Consider the following 15620-nt stretch of genomic DNA (forward strand, 5'->3'; position numbering starts at 1 on the left):
TTCTGAACCACCTGTCGTGGACAGTGTCGATCCTATAGGCCGAACCCTAACCTATTGTTCTGAGCCACCTGTCGTGCACAGTGTCGACCCTATAGGACGAATCCTAACCTATTGTTCTGTGCCACCTGTCGTGCACAGTGTCGATCCTATAGGACGAACCCTAACCTATTGTTCTGTGCCATGGAGAGCCCTACACTTAAAAAAGCCATACCTAAGTTTATTTTTCTTCAGTGTCTTTATGGTTTCTATTAAGAAATGCTCTCGATTGTGCATCTGTAAAAGTTTGTAAGCATGTGTACAGTATGTATGAATTGGTGGACTATCAAAATTATGTTGATCATATTCAATTTATTCCATGACAGAATGCATCCAAAACAAGTGCAGGTTGATACAGTCGAAGAAACAGAATGAAGAAGAGTCAAAACTATCATCAAATCAGGTCAGATGTTATTGGTCACATAAACACGGTTAGCAGATGTTACTGATCACATACACACGGTTAGCAGATGTTACTGGTCACATACACATGTTTAGCAGATGTTACTGGTCACATACACACGGTTAGCAGATGTTACTGATCACATACACATGGTTAGCAGATGTTACTGGTCACATACACGTGTTTAGCAGATGTTACTGGTCACATACACGTGTTTAGCAGATGTTACTGGTCACATACACATGTTTAGCAGATGTTACTGGTCACATACACGTGTTTAGCAGATGTTACTGGTCACATACACGTGTTTAGCAGATGTTACTGGTCACATACACGTGTTTAGCAGATGTTACTGGTCACATACACGTGTTTAGCAGATGTTACTGGTCACATACACATGGTTAGCAGATGTTACTGGTCACATACACGTGTTTAGCAGATGTTACTGGTCACATACACGTGTTTAGCAGATGTTACTGGTCACATACACATGTTTAGCAGATGTTACTGGTCACATACACACGGTTAGCAGATGTTACTGGTCACACACACGGTTAGCAGATGTTACTGGTCACATACACATGGTTAGCAGATGTTACTGGTCACATACACGTGTTTAGCAGATGTTACTGGTCACATACACACGGTTAGCAGATGTTACTGGTCACATACACGTGTTTAGCAGATGTTACTGGTCACATACACATGTTTAGCAGATGTTACTGGTCACATACACACGGTTAGCAGATGTTACTGGTCACATACACGTGTTTAGCAGATGTTACTGGTCACATACACGTGTTTAGCAGATGTTACTGGTCACATACACGTGTTTAGCAGATGTTACTGGTCACATACACATGTTTAGCAGATGTTACTGGTCACATACACGTGTTTAGCAGATGTTACTGGTCACATACACGTGTTTAGCAGATGTTACTGGTCACATACACATGTTTAGCAGATGTTACTGGTCACATACACATGTTTAGCAGATGTTACTGGTCACATACACACGGTTAGCAGATGTTACTGGTCACACACACGGTTAGCAGATGTTATTGTGAGTGTAGGGAAATGCTTGTGCTTCTAGTTCTGACAGTGCAGCAATATCTATCAAGTAATCTAACAATTTCACAACAACTATATTCAAATAAATATATGGCCGTGCGGAATAGGCAAGATGCAGTCGATGGTATAGAGTACAGTATATACATATGAGATGAGTAATGTAGGGTATGTAAACATTATACACTGCTCCAAAAAATAAAGTGAACACTAAAATAACACATCCTAGATCTGAATGAATTAAATATTCTTATTAAATACTTTTTTCTTTACATAGTTGAATGTGCTGACAACAAAATCACACAAAAATGTATCAAATTTATCAACCCATGGAGGTCTGGATTTGGAGTCACACTCAAAATTAAAGTGGAAAACCACACTACAGGCTGATCCAACTTTGATGTAATGTCCTTAAAACAAGTCAAAATGAGGCTCAGTAGTGTGTGTGGCCTCCACGTGCCTGTATGACCTGGAGTTACATTATGTTGTTTAAGTGTTCCCTTTATTTTTTTGAGCAGTGTCTAAAGTGGCATTGTTTAAAGTGACTAGTGATACATTTATTACATCCAATTTTTAATTATTAAAGTGGCTAGAGATTTGAGTCAGTATGTTGGCAGCAGCCACTCAATGTTAGAGATGGCTGTTTAAAAGTCTGATGGCCTTGAGATAGAAGCTGTTTTTCAGTCTCTCGGTCCCTGCTTTGATGCACCTGTACTGACCTCGCCTTCTGGATGATAGCAGGGTGAACAGGCAGTGGCTCGGGTGGTCGTTGTCCTTGATGATCTTTTTGGCCTTCTTGTGACATTGGGGGGTGTAAGAGTCCTGGAGGGCAGGTAGTTTGCCCCCTGGTGATGCGTTGTGCAGACCTCACCACCCTCTGTAGAGCCTTACGGTTGTGGGCGAAGCAGTTGCCATACCAGACGGTGATACAGCCCGACAGGATGCTCTCGATTGTGCATCTGTAAAAGTTTGTGAGTGTTTTCAGTGACAAGCCAAATTTCTTCAGCCTCCTGAGGTTGAAGAGGCGCTGTTGCGCCTTCTTCACCACGTTGTCTGTGTGGGTGGACCATTTCAGTTTGTCCGTGATGTGTACGCCGAGGAACTTAAAACTTTCCACCTTCTCCACTACTGTCTCGTCGATGTGGATAGGGGGGTGCTTTTTCCTGAAGTCCACGATAATTTCCTTTGTTTTGTTGATGTTGAGTGTGAGGTTATTTTCCTGACACCACACTCCTGAGGGCCCTCACCTCCTCCCTGTAGGCCGTCTCGTCGTTGTTGGTAATCAAGCCTACCACTGTAGTGTCGTCTGCAAACTTGATGATTGCGTTCGAGGCGTGCATGGCCACGCAGTCATGGATGAATAGGAAGTACAGGAGAGGGCTGAGAACGCTCCCTTGTGGGGCCCCAGTGTTTAGGATCAGCGGGGGCGGCCCGTCAGAAAGTCCAGGACCCAGTTGCACAGGGCGGGGTCGAGATCCAGGGTCTCGAGCTTAATGAAGAGTTTGGAGGGTACTATGGTGTTAAATGCTGAGCTGTAATCGATGAACAGCATTCTTACATAGGTATTCCTCTTGTCCAGATGGGTTAGGGCAGTGTGCAGTGTGATTGTGATTGCGTCGTCTGTGGACCTATTGGGGCAGTAAGCAAATTGGAGTGGGTCTAGGATGTCAGGTAGGGTGGAGGTGATATGATCCTGACTAGTCTCTCAAAGAACTTCATGATGACGGAAGTGAGTGCTACGGGGCGATAGTCATTTAGCTCAGTTACCTTTGCCTTTTTGGGTACAGGACCAATGGTAGCCATCTTGAAGCATATACTGACAGCAGACTGGGATAAGGAGAGATTGAATATGTCCGTAAACACAACAGCCAGCAGGTCTGCGCATGCTCTGAGGACACGGCTAGGTAAGCTGTATGGGCCGGCAGCCTTGAGAGGGTTAACACGTTTAAATATCTTACTGACGTCGGCCACGGAGAAGGAGAGCTCACAGTCCTTGGTAGCTGGCCGCGTCGGTGGCACTGTATTATCCTCAAAGCAGGCAAAGAAGGTGTTTAGTTTGTCCGTGGCTGGTTTTCCTTTTGTGGTCTGTGATTGTCTGTAGACCCTGCCACATACGTCTCGTGTCTGAGCCGTTGAATTGCGACTCCACTTTGTCTCTATACTGACATTTCGCTTGTTTGATTGACTTGCGGAGGGAATAACTACACTGTTTGTATTCGGCCATATTCCCAGTCACCTTTCCATGGTTAAATGTCTCAGTCCGCGTGATCATCACAATCTTGAAACATGGATTTCGATTGGTCAGACCAGCGTTGAATAGCCCATAGCACGGGTACATCCTGTTTGAGTATCTGCCTATAAGAAGGGAGGAACACAATGGAGTCGTGGTCAGATTCGCCGAAAGGAGGTCGGGGGAGGGCCTTGTATGCATCGCGGAAGTTAGAGTGTCAGTGATCCAGTGTTTAACCAGCACGGGTGCTACAGTCAATATGTTGATTGAATTTAGGTAGCCTTGTTGTCAAATTTGCTTTATTAAAATCCCCAGCTACAATAAATGCAGCCTCAGGATATATGGTTTCCAGTTTGCATAAAGTCCAGTGATGTTCCTTGAGGGCTGTCGTGGTATCGGCATCAGGGGGGATATACACGGCTGCGACAATAACCGAGGAGAATTCCCTTAGGAGATAATACAGTCGGCATTTGATTGTGAGGAATTCTCGGTCAGGTGAACAAAAGGACTTGAGTTCCTGTATGTTGTTACAATTACACCATGAGAAATTAATCATGAAACATACACCTCCGCCCTTCTTCCCAGAGAGAGGTTAGTTCCTGTCGGCGCGACGCACAAAGAATACAGGTGGCTGTATCGATTACGACAGCAATCCCAAGAGAGCCATGTTTCCGTGAGACAGAGTATGTTACAATCTCTGAAGTCTCTCTGGAAAGCAACCCTTGCCCTAATTTCGTCTCCCTTGTTATCTAGAGACTGGACATTAGCGAGAAATATACTCGGAAGCGGTGGGTGGTGTGCGCGTCTCCGAAGTCTGACCAGAAGACCACTCCGTCAGCCTCTTCTCTGGTGGCGTTGTTTTGGGTCAGCCTCTGGAATCAGTTCAAATGCACTGGGTGGTTCAGACAAAGGATCTCCTTCGGGAAAGTCATATTCCTGGTCGTAGTGCTGGTAAGTTGATGTCGCTCTGATATCCAATAGTTCTTCCCGGTTGGCATGCTGTTGGCATGCTTAGCCAATGAATGTGAGAGAGGGGGAGATATTCTCAACAGGGGAAAAGTCTGTCCTCCCTCCGACTTCTCCGTCCTCCTCTCCTCCGTGACCCGGAAACCAATAAGTAGTTGAGTAGTGTGTCAATTCGTTAGGAGGGGAACGGAAGAGTTCCCTCCTTTCCTCTATTGCCTCGTCCCGCCGAGGAAGCCCAAGTGTATCATCAAACCTCCTTTGAATCGGCTGTTGTTTTTTCAGAGGAAAAAAGCATGGACAGATTTCTAAAGCATATGCTCCTTATCTTTCATCTATAAAATGTATGGGACAATCAGCTCAATTTATTTGTAATACTTTACACATATAGTTTGCGATTCCACGAGGAGTTGAGCAAAACCAATCCGGGGAGAGGGAGAAATGACAGACTGATTGATTGATTGATTGATTGATTGATTGACAGGCAGCTGTGTGAGAGGGTGTGATTGGTCCAAAGAGAATGACAAAAGCAGCAGTCTCAGCCCTGTCAGTCTCGGCTAGTTTCCCTCCAAGCCACCTTGACCTTAGCTCATCACAATCAGCAGACCATGCCACACAAAATGGGTGAGTGATTTGTAACAGTCCTAAACGCTCTTGCGTGTTCCAGACTAGATGTCATTTTCACTTTGTCTTTATGCTAGAAGAAACTCTATTTAATTAAGAAACACATTACCTTCACTACTTTGATGTGGCTTATCTGTTATCTCGTGTTGCAGCCAAGAAGGTTCTGATCGTGTACGCCCACCAGAGTACTGGGTCATTTAACGCTGCAGCCAAAGACACGGCTGAGACAGTTCTGACTACTCAGGGCTGTAAGGTGGAGGTGTCTGACCTCTATGCCATGAAGTTTAAAGCCTCTGCTACTGCTGAAGACATCACTGGTAACAGACTGAACAATGTGTTGCTTAATTGCAGTAGTGAATAATCTGTAAACTTGAGTGCCTGTTAAATGCTTAATAAGGTCATAACTCTTTTCTGTGGGCAAGTGCTTTTTATTCTCACTTCTGGTATTCTTTACCAGGGGAGGTGAAGGATGCTGAGCACTTCCAGTATGGAGAGGAGACCATGCTGGTATGGAGAGGAATGCTGGCATGGAAGGAGGGCCGACTCTCTGCTGATATCACTGAGGAACACCAAACTCTCTGAAGCGGAGGTTGTTATATTCCAGGTGATCTGCTGTAGTATTGTCTAGTGACTTAGGAAAATTGACTTCATCAGCTTGAGCCTAGAACTTATTTTAAGTGTAGACCCTTCAATGCACCCATTCATGGTACTGGTTGACTAGTGTCTCCCATATCTCAGTTCCCCATGTGCTGGTTCACTGTCCTGCCGTCATGAAGGGCTGGATGGACTGGGTGCTCACACTGGGATTTGCCTACACCTCAGAAAAGAGGTACAGCCAGGGCATCTTCAAGGTAAGGGATGCAATCCCATAATCACTGTTAAAAAGCCCAATGCAGTAACAATTAACTCACTAGTGGTCCATCCATATCAATGGCTCCCCTTGTTTCCCTACAGGACAAGAGAGCCATGTTGTCCTTCACCACTGGATCCCATGAGTCTATGTTCAGTGCCAATGGTATCAATGGAGACATGAATGTCACCCTGTGGCCACTGCAGGTATGTTAGGCTTGGCTGACACTACCAGCATGTGGCCTGCTGTACTGCAAAGAGCTTCTGCTTTCATCTGTTATCACAACTGGATGACTGCTTTTTATTTTATTTATTTTTTTATTTCACCTTTATTTAACCAGGTAGGCTAGTTGAGAACAAGTTCTCATTTACAACTACGACCTGGCCAAGATAAAGCATAGCAGTGTGAACAGACAACAACACAGTTACACATGGAGTAAACAATAAACAAGTCAATAACACAGTAGGAAAAACAAATGAGTCTATATACATTGTGTGCAAAAGGCATGAGGTAGGCAATAAATAGGCCATAATTATAATCATTTGACTTCCAGGTTGGCAAGTGATCATTTGTGACTGGAGGATTGTGTAATTTGGACAACATTTCATGTTTTGATAGCTACTTGAGCATGTTTATGAAACTAGCTTCTCTCCCTGTAGAACGGCATCCTGCACCACTGTGGCTTCCAGGTTCTGGCTCCTCAGATCTTCTGGGCTCCACCCCACATCCCCTCTGAGGGTCGAAAGTATGCTGGAGGCATGGCGCACACAGCTGCAAGGGCTTCTGGGGAGAAATGCTGCTTACCTTCACCCCCTCAGACAGCTTTGATGGTGGGTGGGGCTTCCAGCTCAAAGAGGATGTCCAGGATAAGCACGCAGCCAATGAGTTTGGCCTGTGTCGGAATCCACATGGGCAAGCCCCTCCCACCCAACAGCCAGATCAAAGCTGAGGGTGAAGGATACTGGAAGACTGTCTCCTCTACACATGCTGCTTATGCGCAAAATCAAAAAAAGATTGGTGGTCACTTGAATAACAAATGTGGTATTAAATGCTGTAACCTAGGTTGCTTAATTGGTCAACTAAATTCAAACTCATCTGCAGTCTTTCAGTTTCTGACAAATTCAGGTATTTGGTTTAGTTCCCTAGTCTTGTATGGTAACTACTGGGTTGAGGCTCATTATTCAGTTCTATACTCTCCCCACGCAGATGTGCTGTGACCTGTATGCAATCTCACTGAAGGGTATGGGGTGGCTTGAGAAGCCTTGGACCCCTCTCCCAGAGGCGGCTTCGGTTTGGGTCAACCGGAGGGGCCCGTACCCTGCCACTCAAAGCCCTCTGCCTCCAAACAGCGGGAGGAAATGGACCTGTGTAGGAGAAGACTTACCATAGGCAAGGTCGCACAGCACTAAATTATTCCAGTTTAGGAGTTTTGCAACTGTTCAGTGATATCAAAATGTGACCTGTGGCTGCTTGGTAAGAAGCAGCGGTTCTAATTCCCATGTGGTGGTTGGCGTTGGGAGCACCCTCATTTTTGGCGGAAAGCACTTAATTCCACGGCAGAGGCACACTAGGGACATGGTCAGAACGCTCGGGGTTCATCTGGGATGGCAGATCCAGAGCACAGCTAAGGGAGAGCTTACGCTTTTTGCAGTGTTCAAGTGTTTGATTTAACATCTGCCAAGGGTAGGTATATTTGAGCATGTATACGCTCTGAAGTAGCTGTGCTTCTCAGAAATAGTTGAAGGGTTTGGGTCCTGTACCCATCCTGCGCTGCTATTGTTCTCCATGTTTCTGTTCTCCCACAGACTGGTAGGAAGGCTGTTCTCCCACAGACTGGTAGGAAGGCTGTTCTCCCACAGACTGGTAGGAAGGCTGTTCTCCCACAGACTGGTAGGAAGGCTGTTCTCCCACAGACTGGTAGGAAGGCTGTTCTCCCACAGACTGGTAGGAAGGCTGTTCTCCCACAGACTGGTAGGAAGGCTGTTCTCCCACGGACTGGTAGGAAGGCTGTTCTCCCACGGACTGGTAGGAAGGCTGTTCTCCCACGGACTGGTAGGAAGGCTGTTCTCCCACGGACTGGTAGGAAGGCTGTTCTCCCACGGACTGGTAGGAAGGCTGTTCTCCCACGGACTGGTAGGAAGGCTGTTCTCCCACGGACTGGTAGGAAGGCTGTTCTCCCACGGACTGGTAGGAAGGCTGTTCTCCCACGGACTGGTAGGAAGGCTGTTCTCCCACGGACTGGTAGGAAGGCTGTTCTCCCACGGACTGGTAGGAAGGCTGTTCTCCCACGGACTGGTAGGAAGGCTGTTCTCCCACGGACTGGTAGGAAGGCTGTTCATCACACAGTCAATGAGGAAATGGGTACTCTCTGGCCAGGCTCGGCTGTCCGGAAGAATAGATCTGGATCTCATGGAGCTAAAACCTGCACATCCGTTCCGAAAATCCTTTTTGGCACAGCGTTTGAAGCCTAAACAGGTGTTAATCACACAAACCAACAGTTTTTAAAGGCACTGGTTAAAAATATCCAATAGAATGCAATACTTTCAAAGTTGCTGAAGGGGAAAAAGTAAGAATGCAAACTTAACGGACATTGTAAGGGGTCTAATGAAATGTGCCTAACCTTCATGGCTACAGACCAATAAGAAAAGAGTTATGATTATATTCAAGGTTACATTTCAATCCCGCATTGTTACGAAACCAATCACTAGCCTACTGATTGTTTTGCGCTCCTTATGCCTAGGGGTCTTAGGCCTAGTTAACTGGTCTGCAAGCTGATTTAACATGTGCAAGTATCTGAGAAATCAGCATGTGAAGACCATGTATGTCAAGTACATGAACTCAGGAGACAGCCACCTTAACATAGACCCAGCACAGTCATGAATCCCATGGTTGTCCAAGCAGATTAGTATTCATTCAAAATGGTGACCCAAAATAAATATATACCAAAAAGAAAACTACAAAGAGGCATGCCCAAACTAAAGACTCAAAACCAAACGAAAGGCCTAATGGCCCTCACACAAACTACAGTAGCAGCCTCGCGGCTCTGCCAGCGGGGAGCCAGACTGACGATCAACCTAGTTGGCTGCACCTGATTTGCTTATCAAGGCTTCCTGGCAGAGCATCGCTCTTGAAGAAAAAGAAACGCACACCTATTTAGGCGAGGTGCTGGCTAGCGGAGTAGAAAACTTGAAAATAAAGGAGATCCGCACACTCTAGGAGCTCAGATGCAAAAATGTAATATCAAATGTTTCTACAGGCAAGCTGTCTTTACCAGGGTATAATCACAAACACTGCAGGGTGACTCGTTTATATAGTGTCAAAAGACACACAGGTGTCTGTAATCATGGCCAAGTGAGGCCTAATATCACTGGTTAATTCTGAAATATTAAAATGGCATACAAAGAACAGCATACAAAAAACAAATGGATAGCATATTTTCATAGATTCCTTTTAGACTACTCAAGCTTACAAACAATTACAATAGCAAAAGTCACAAGAATGGCTTCAGATCTAAGTCTACGTTGAGACCGAAGGGAGCAAGGATCTTTAAATTAAAGATCCAGGCAGCCTCTCGTTTTAACAATACATTTTCAAGGTCACCCCCTCTCCCAGGGAGGGTGACATGTTCGATGCCAATATAATGCAGAGACAAAATCGTGTGGTTTGCTTCCAAAAAGTGGTCCACAACTGGGTAAGTCGAGTTTTTACACCTAATGGTGCTACGATGCTCTGAGATACGTACTTTTAATTCGCACTTTGTTTTACCCACATAATTTTTACCACAAGGACAAGTTATAAGATAAATAACTGCCTTAGTGGAGCACGTAATAACACCTTTGATTGGGATCGATTTCCCTGAGCATCGCTCTTGACCTGGTTGGTGCTGCCACTGTTGTGGAAAATATTGACTCAAATACTTCTCAGATACCGGAGCTTGTGAATTCAAATAGACTTTATTACAGAGAGTAACAAAGCCGAGCAATTCCATGGAAGAACTGAATCTTCATTCTTAGTGCTTGGTTTTTATACAGTCTTACACTTACATAACATCACTCCGCTTTACGAATATTGTCTTACTTAGTTTTAATTCTCTTATTGGCTCAGACATTGGGGCATAGATTCTATTGGTGGCGTGACATGCATACTCCTACTTGTGCCTATCACTGATTAGCTAATGTTCCTGTCCAAAGGTCTTCACAAGTTCAGACCGATGATGTCTATGTATGATTAACCCATGTGCGTGTCCAGTAGCTTTCACAAGATCAGACATGGCCCAGACCAGACACGTTTTGTTGGTTTGCCTTGCCTAATCCACACAGATTCTGCTTACATTCTGTTTTTTACATGTCCAATGGTCAATTTGATGTTGATCCAGCTTTGTACACTCACATGGGCTCAGCCTTCATTCTGTTTACACATGTCTAATGTTTAAACTTATATTGATTATTCTTTCTACTTAAAAGAGAACAGTATAGTTACTGAGAATCACCAGATGACTGGAAAATCCTCCCGCACCACCTGGGGATGGAGTGTGGAAGTGTATCATGCTAATGTGTTTGTCTATGTCCTAACACAAACATTCCCTCCCATTTCATCACAATATGCATATTCATATGGATCTCTGTTAACACAATAATACAAGATGTTATGTACCGGTAGCCATTTGTTATGACACAATCAGCAACATATAATAGGAGCTTTACACGGTACAGTACTGCCATAGAGTCATCACAGTTGTGGAAAGTTACCAGAGAAGCTAAAAATATAATGATCTTTCAATCTGTTAAATATACCATGCAATGGTGTTGTCGTCAAGGCCAGACTCCACCTTGGGGAATGGGGCTGTCGTCTCAACATACGCCTTTCCTTCCCCCGTTCCCGTTGTTGATCTTCTCACACTCTGGTCCCCCGAGATCTAAACGATCTCCTTCACCTCTGGGAGCCCGTTTGTTCGAGACCACCGTCATCCTCACCGTCTTCCCACAGTATCAGCTGGTTTGTCTTCCCACAGTATCAGCTGGTTTGTCTTCCCACAGTTTCAGCTGGTTCGTCTTCCCACAGTATCAGCTGGTTTGTCTTCCCACAGTATCAGCTGGTTTGTCTTCCCACAGTTTCAGCTGGTTCGTCTTCCCACAGTATCAGCTGGTTTGTCTTCCCACAGTTTCAGCTGGTTTGTCTTCCCACAGTTTCAGCTGGTTCGTCTTCCCAAAGTTTTATACTACTTTTAACACAAGTCACTGCTTATTTTAACCCAGGGGCATGGCTATTGAGTGACTTGAATTTCTGGTGAAACTGGTGAAATCGGTGATCGCTAGTTCTAAGGAGATGGAACACATATGACTTTGTTCCAAATGGTACCCTATTCCCTATACACTGAATATATCAAACATTAGGAACACCTTCCTAATGTTTAGTTTCACTCCCCTTTTGTCCTCAGAACAGTCTCAGTTCGTCAGGGCATTGACTCTATAAGGTGTCGAAAGCGTTCCACAGCACAGGAGGCTGCTGAGGGGAGGGCAGCTCATAATAATGGCTGGAACGGCGCAAATGGAATAGCATCAAACACCTGGAAACCATGTGTTTGATGTATTTGTTACCATTCCACTGATTCAGCTCCAGTCATAAGAACGAGTCCATTCACCCCAATTAAGGTGTTCCACAAGAATGCTGGCCCATGTTGACTCCAATGTGTCCATGTGTCTATGTATGCGGATGACTCCACACTATACACGTCAGCTACTACAGCGAGTGAAATCACTGCTACACTTAACAAAGAGCTGCCCAGTCGTGTATTACAACTGGCCCAGAATAAGGAAGCATGGCTGGCCCTTAAATGTACACATAGAGCGAACATTAATAATATAAATGTCAATCTCTCATGGCTCAAAGTAAAGGAGAGATTGACTTCATCACTACTTGTTTTTGTAAGAAGTATTGACATGTTGAATGCACTGAACTGTCTGTTTAAAGTACTGGCACACAGCTCAGACACCCATGCATATCCCACAAGACATGCCACCAGAGGTCTATTCACAGTTCCCAAGTTCAGAACAGACTATGGGAGGTGCACAGTACATCATAGAGTCATGCAGTGGTGTAAAAAGTACCCAAATGTACTACTTGAGTAAAAGGAAAGATACCTTAATAAAAAATGACTCAAGTAAAAGTCACCCAGTAAAATCCTACTTGAGTAAAAGTCTAAAAGTATTTGGTTTTAAATACACTTAAGTATCAAAAGTAAAGTATGAATAATTTCAAATTCCTTATATTAAGAAAACCAGACGGCATCATTTTGATTTTATTTACGGATAGCCAGGGGCACACTCCAACACTCAGACATAATTTACAAACGAAGCATGTGTTTAGTGAGTCCGCCAGATCAGAGGTAGTAGGGATGACCAGAGATGTTCTCTTGATAAGTGTGTGAATTTGACAATTTTCCTGTCCTGCTAAGCATTCAAAATGTAACAATTACTTTTAGGTGTCAGGGAAAATGTATGAAGTAAAAAGTACATGATTTTTTTTAGGAATATATTGAAGTAAAACAAATATTTAAATAGTAAAGTACAGATACCCTAAAAAACTACTTAAGTTGTACTTTCAAGTACTTTTACTTAAGTACTTCACACAACTGGAGCCATGGCTACATGGAACTTCATTCCACATCAAGTAAGTCATACAAGCAGTAAAAACAGATTTTAAAAAACAGATAAAAATACATATTATGGAACAGCGAGGACTGTGAAGAGTCACACACACAGGTACAAACACACACACTAAACACACACGTACACCTGGATAGTGTGTATTAGTAGAGTAGTGGATGGAGGAAACACACAATGTATTGTGAAATCTGTTGTAAAATGTATTTTAATGTTCATTTTTATTATTATAATGTATGTTACTGCCTTCATTTTTGTTGGACCCAGGAAGAGCTAATGGGGCTAAAGGGGTTCCATAATAAATGCAAATACAAATGCTTTCCACAGTTTTGTCAAGTTGGCTGGATGTCCTTTGGGTGGTAGACAATTCTTGATACACACGGGAAACTGTTGAGCATGAAAAACCCAGCAGCGTTGCAGTTCTTGACACAAACCAGTGTGCCTGTCACCTAACATACCTCGTTCAAAGGCACTTAAGTATTTTGTCTTGCCCATTCACCCTCTGAATGGCACACATACACAATGTCTCAATTGTATCAAGGCTTAAAAATCAGGTGACATCAATAAGGGATCATAGCTTTCACCTGGATTCACCTGGTCAGTCTATGTCATGGAAAGAGCATATTTTGTATACTTAAGAGTATAGTGCACTACTTTAGACAAGGGCCCATAGTGCCATAGACAATAGTAAATAGACAATAGTAAATAGACAATAGTAAAGTGTGATGGGCTGTTATCAAGAGGAAATTAACTAACAATTTTATAAACAATTTTGCACGCTATGCTGTCCCTTCCCTGGTATGGTTGCAACATGATAATGGTGGTGAATATGTTCATAAACATGCAATGCTGTTTACATAACACACATAAACTACTCACTCATATCCAATTGGTGATGGCTGACTATGTTACTGATACTGTCTGATACCCAGTCTGAAGTACCCCCTCAGCTGTAGACACTTCTCCATGGCCCTTTGAAGAACTGGGTTGGTGTATGTATGTTGTCTATTAGCTACGACCATATAACTGACACATACACCTATCCAAACCATTCAGACCTACAGGGGCCATTTAGAAGATTGTAGAAGATGCAGTCGGGGTCGGGTGAACTGCAGTGGGGTCGCGGAAAGTTTTTGAGAGAGATCATTTGGAAAAATGAAATTTATTGAGAAACTTTATTTATTGGTTTCTTTTAATTTTGATAAGAGGTGAAATGCAATGAATTGAAGGTTATTTGTTGATGTAGAAATATACATTTACTGATTTTAAGGTTGTGACATTAGATTTGGGGTGTGGTGGGGTAGGGTCGGGAGAAATTCTCGGGGGGAAAAATGGGGTCCCAGCTGAAAAAGTTACCACTGATTTACGGCTCTATGCAATCCGTATTGTGGAAGTTCAGCATTACAGCGTGATTGAAATTTAAAGACAATCCCCGATTGGGCCAACATATGCAGAGTTTACTATGAATGCAGTCTCCCCTAGCGCGGGTTATCGAGCATTTACCGTAAATGCAGTCTCCTCTAACATGGGTTAGCGAGCATTTACCGTGAATGCAGTCTCCTCTAACATGGGTTAGCGAGCGTTTACCGTGAATGCAGACTCCGCTAACGCGGGTTAGCAAAGACTGCGTTCACGGTAAACGCGGCACATGTCAGCTCAATCAGAAATTACCTTTACATTTCTATTGAGCAACCTGTAATGCTTCAACGATAGACTGAATTGAGCCCGTAGTCATTTTGCAGAGGTACCCACATCACCACCGGCCAATTCTCACTACCTAGTATTGGCTGCCATCTTGTGGTATATTAAGTACTGTTTGCTAATGTCCTTGGTGTACATGAGTCATGGTTACATACAGTATCTATCTGAATACGTCTGTGACATTATGTTTTAATGAGAAGCGGATGCTGTCTATATGCTGTGTGGGCACTGTAAATGGATTAGCGACTGTCACTGGTGGATTCCAGCCATTCTTCGCTCCTCCTAACTCTTGGGATTAGCAGAGGAAATAGTGTATGGTTAGTAAGACCATGATGATGTGCCTAAAATAAGTAGAACACTCATAATACTATGTTTATCGTAGTGAATGCCTAAGGTTTTGAATATACACTGCTCAAAAAAATAAAGGGAACACTTAAACAACACAATGTAACTCCAAGTCAATCACACTTCTGCGAAATCAAACTGTCCACTTAGGAAGCAACACTGATTGACAATAAATGTCACATGCTGTTGTGCAAATGGAATAGACAACAGGTGGAAATTCTGGGCAATTAGCAAGACACCCCCAATAAAGGAGTGGTTCTGCAGGTGGTGACCACAGACCACTTCTCAGTTCCTATGCTTCCTGGCTGATGTTTTGGTCACTTTTGAATGCTGGCGGTGCTTTCACTCTAGTGGTAGCATGAGACGGAGTCTACAACCCACACAAGTGGTTCAGGTAGTGCAGCTCATCCAGGATGGCACATCAATGCGAGCTGTGGCAAGAAGGTTTGCTGTGTCTGTCAGCGTAGTGTCCAGAGCATGGAGGCGCTACCAGGAGACAGGCCAGTACATCAGGAGACATGGAGGAGGCCGTAGGAGGGCAACAACCCAGCAGCAGGACCGCTACCTCCGCCTTTGTGCAAGGAGGAGCAGGAGGAGCACTGCCAGAGCCCTGCAAAATAACCTCCAGCAGGCCACAAATGTGCATGTGTCTGCTCAAACGGTCAGAAACAGACTCCATGAGGGTAGTATGAGGGCCCGACGTCCACAGGTGGGGGTTGTGCTTACAGCCCAACACCG

At 44.1% G+C, this 15620-nt stretch overlaps 1 pseudogene; it reads left to right on the forward strand.

Moving 5' to 3' along the window:
- The first annotated feature begins 5266 nt into the window (after positions 1-5266).
- On the forward strand, positions 5267-7193 carry LOC139547209 (NAD(P)H dehydrogenase [quinone] 1-like; annotated as a pseudogene).
- The last annotated feature ends 8427 nt before the right edge of the window (positions 7194-15620 follow it).

The sequence above is a fragment of the Salvelinus alpinus genome, chromosome 20, assembly GCF_045679555.1.
Source record: "Salvelinus alpinus chromosome 20, SLU_Salpinus.1, whole genome shotgun sequence".
Taxonomy (NCBI): Eukaryota; Metazoa; Chordata; class Actinopteri; order Salmoniformes; family Salmonidae; genus Salvelinus; species Salvelinus alpinus.